At 26.9% G+C, this 4,264-nt stretch overlaps 1 protein-coding gene across 2 annotated transcripts in view; it reads left to right on the top strand.

Moving 5' to 3' along the window:
* Positions 1–4,146: 4,146 nt before the first annotated feature.
* LOC145186754 (recombining binding protein suppressor of hairless-like) overlaps positions 4,147–4,264 on the top strand; it is a 27,943-nt gene continuing 27,825 nt past the window's right edge. The window contains exon 1 of one of the 2 annotated variants that reach the window (XM_090075714.1): positions 4,147–4,264. This exon is cut by the window's right edge and continues 102 nt beyond it. The gene's annotated coding sequence lies outside the window, so the exon portion shown is untranslated. The other variant, XM_090075713.1, reaches the window with a different exon arrangement.

Consider the following 4,264-nt stretch of genomic DNA (forward strand, 5'->3'; position numbering starts at 1 on the left):
CATACATACATACATACATACATACATACAATACATATATATATATATATATATATATATATATATATATATATATATATATATATATATATATATATATATATATATACATACATATATATATATATATGTATATATGTATATATATATATGTATGTATGTATGTATGTATGTATGTATGTATGTATGTATGTATGTATGTATGTATGTATGTATGTATGTATGTATGTATGTATGTATGTATGTATGTATGTATGTATGTATGTATGTATGTATGTATGTACAATTGAAGAACATAAACAGATAGGTAGCATGTGAATATTTCTTTGTATATAATAGTCAAAAGTAAAACTGATTTCTACAGTCACAGTTGGTTACTGTAAATATAGTTTGAGTTCTTTTGATTTCTGTTAGATAAAACAGAAGTTATTTTATTGGCAATATAGAAATTTGTCTTCTATAAAAATTTTTAACACTTAAAGTAAAATAATGGTGTTGTGCTCTCATATTGCAAGTGTTGAAGAACATCGAGATTGTTGAGAAGTTATTGATAATTTTTTTAGTGCATTAAACAAATAAATAACAAGAAGCATTAGGTAAAATTTAATTGGTGGACCAATATCTAGAACATGAATATTCTCAAACCTCCAAAAAATCGGATTGTAAATAACATTACTAGACATTTTTCTTTTGTCAAGACACTATCTGACCTCCTGAAAAACGATTTTTAAAGTTAACAAAAATGCTATTACTGTCTTTTTCTGGAAAAAAAATGCAGATTTAAATGTACATTAAAATTTCAAAGCTTTTATAATTTAAGATATTGAAATAATTGGTACTGTTTGTTTTTGGTTCAGGGACTTGAAATGGTAAAGTAAATAGATATCTAGGTACAATAAAAGCTGTTGATCTCGCTATGTAATTCTGACATATGACTTTGACAAAGATTTAGACTCCATTCCAGCCTCTTAACTAGTTTAAAAATTTTAATTGATATTTCTGAAAAGGGTGAAAAATTTACGGGTGTTTTTTTTCTTCATTGTTGTTTTTAATTAAATGTTTAGTAAGAATAAAAGTTTTTTATAAATGATGTTACCTAATTAATATTTATGACCTGAAGATTTAAATTTTTGAAATACTTTATAGTTTATGCCTCAGAAGTTTTTTCATCGTTTTGTTACTCAATTAACATCGTTTTGTTACTCAATTGATTTTTACTGTGAAATTTTGTCACTTTCAATTACTTTAACTTTAATTACGTACCAATTAACTCCGATATTCACAGTTAAAAAAATAAACGGGAAATAACACAGCCATGCAGTAAACTTTAATGCAATTTTATCAGAGCACTGTAACTGCAGATGATTGCATGCTTTTAGAGACTTTAGGCTGCCCATTATTTCTAGGAGGCAGTTGATTGTATGATGAAACCATATTTGTTTTGAAATTATGCCTATTTGGCTCAACATATTTAAACATGTTAATTATGTTATGCTAAACTTTAAAAAAACTTCAAAATAAAACTTTTATCTTGAAGTTTGAATTGAAGCCATAAGTGGATGAAGGTGTTATGTTACACCAATATGGAACTGAGATATCAGGAGTTAAAGTTTTGAACACATATTGTTCTAGATATTTTTATATAGCAAAGATATGTTAATATTTATGGAGGGATATAGTAACCAAACACTTAAGATTGTGTATGTAATATTTAATTTCATGAAAAAAATGTGTTGTACATGTTTTTGAATTTTGTATTTTTGCGACATAACGCGTTCATCCACTTATGTCTTCAATTCTCTGTTATTATTAATAAAGTTAATTATACTGCTAAGAATAAAAAAATTAAGCATTTAGTATAAAAAAAGACTTGAGTTGAAATTACTCATTTCAACTATTTGAGGTTGTATTTATCTAAATACAGTAGGTTCTTTTATCAACATAAATTAGTCAATTTTTCGTTCTAATAAATTGTAATTTAACTATTTGTAAATATTTGCAGGAGCGACGAAAACTTGCCTACAAAAACAGCATCTGGAGTTTTGGTATAAAACAAATATTTTTTCGCGAACCTTCTTATACTTCACAAAAAAAAAATCAAAATCGATGCTAAATTTGTTAGCCAACATTTTCTTTTATCAAGAAGGGTGTGCCTAACTAAGAATTTGCGGTTTTCCTTTATAATCATAAATTTATTAATCTTGAATAAATTTTCAAATTAGACAAGAAAATTTTGGCCCAGACGCAAAATTCCAGAAACAGACCGAGTCTTTACAGCAAAGACAATATACGAAGTAAACAAAACAAAAAACAAAAAAAAAAAAGAAAATAAACAAAAATAAAAAATACAAATTAAGTTGAAAACACTTCTTTATTTTCAACTTTACCAATAAATAATTATGAACTAAAAATTTTTTTCTAGATTTCATCGCTGCAAGTTTATTAATTTTGTTAAACCCACTTTCTTAGCCTCAGCGCTTTCAATTGCTAATATAGAAAGATCATTCAGCCGCGATTGTCCCAACTATTTCTTTTATAGTTTTTTGTTAACTTTAACTTTCTAAATAATCTTTCTACAGAAGCAACTGGGAGAGTGAAGAACAATATAAAAACAGAGAGTAGATCCAACCACTTATAAGCATTTTATATTTTTTAAAAGCAAATGAACATGAATAAGATTCAATGGAAATAGTAAAAAAAGTAGAATTCTTCTTTTGAAATTTGTTTTTTTTTAAATATCAAAGATTATCAGCTTTAAAGTTTAAAGTTGATAATCTTTGGTATTAAAAAAAAAAGCAATATTAAACTTTAAAGTTTATGATCTATGTGAATCTTGAAATCCAAAATAATAGTATCTTAAATCTTTCGTATGATTGATATGAAATAGTATCTATGTATCTATGACAGCATTAAATATTCTAATTCTAAATGTTTAAACAATTCTACTCTTTTAGAACTGTTATTAAGGTAATAATCTTGAAAGAAATGTTTTTGGTAACATTTTTACGATCTTTTTTCTTTTGTATTTTATCGACTAAAAAAATTACGTATACCTTGTAATTTTGTAAGCACATATTTATAAACATATCCATTATACGGTATTGTGTCTTAATTGAATCTTAAACACTTTTGACATTATCAAAAAGATAACATTTAATAGAAGCACTTGACAAACGGTGGTATCTATACGAAACTTAGTTTGAATCAGGATCGATGGACCGCAATGCGTACCATTACGACCCCATAGTTACGCCTCTTGATAGTGATAAAAAATTTCTCTTATGTTGTATGTTGGAAAGGCGGATGAAAAGACCGAGCTCTTCGTTAGGCTATATGAAAGATGCAAACTGCCATTTCAGCACCTACTACTAACCGTTCTTGAATTACAACAGCAAATGACAGTTCAGACAATCGATAACTTCAAGAGAATACGCGGTCAATTTTTGAAATGTTTGGTTCTGACTTATCTGCAATCTTTTTTTAAAATGTTTGGTTCTGACTTATCTGCAACCTTTTTGTAAGATTGATAGAAAATAGCTTAGATGAGAATAAAATTGAAAGCATCTAATATTTCAGATATCTTGTAAATTTAGTTTACTACGTAAAATTTTTGCAAGAAATATTCTATGTTGTCATTTATTTTAACCTTGTTTCACTTTTGTTTTGAGTATGCAATTGCGGTGTGGAAAACATCTAATTTAGTAGTGCTGGTTAAATGTGTTAAATATAATAATGGTGATTAAATCATCAAACGTTTTAAAAATAGTCAAAAATAAGAGCTGAACTATTTACAAAAAATGAAAAAGGCTTTTTCCGCGTAACATTATTCTTAATTTTTGCTAAATACTTTTAAGTAAGAAATTTTCAAATAAGAAATTTTCAAGTAAGAGATTTTTAAGGAAGAAATTTTTAAAGTTTTTCGCCGGCAAAGTTTGGGGATTTTCGCAAACTTTGGCTACTTTAACAAAAAATCTTAAAAAGTTCTGTTTTAATTTCTTAACTTCTGTTATTTATATTGAAAGAAACCTAAATCCAATCAAACATTTGTGCTTTTCAAAAATTAGTTTTAAGTCTGGTGACTGTAGAGCTGAATAAATGTGGCTCCTGTATATTACTTTGGTACAATATCTGTCACACTGAATTATCCAGGGTTATCTGTGCCGTATCTAAGTTGATAGATGCTTGTACATTACCCTGGATAATCTGTAGGTATTGTTTATGATCCAGTATTCAGTGAACACCAGTTCACCAACCCCAGCTGGTG

The sequence above is a fragment of the Hydra viridissima genome, unplaced genomic scaffold (assembly GCF_058129835.1).
Source record: "Hydra viridissima isolate aposymbiotic clone 2 unplaced genomic scaffold, HvirCarnegie_v1 scaffold_39, whole genome shotgun sequence".
NCBI classification, from domain to species: Eukaryota; Metazoa; Cnidaria; class Hydrozoa; order Anthoathecata; family Hydridae; genus Hydra; species Hydra viridissima.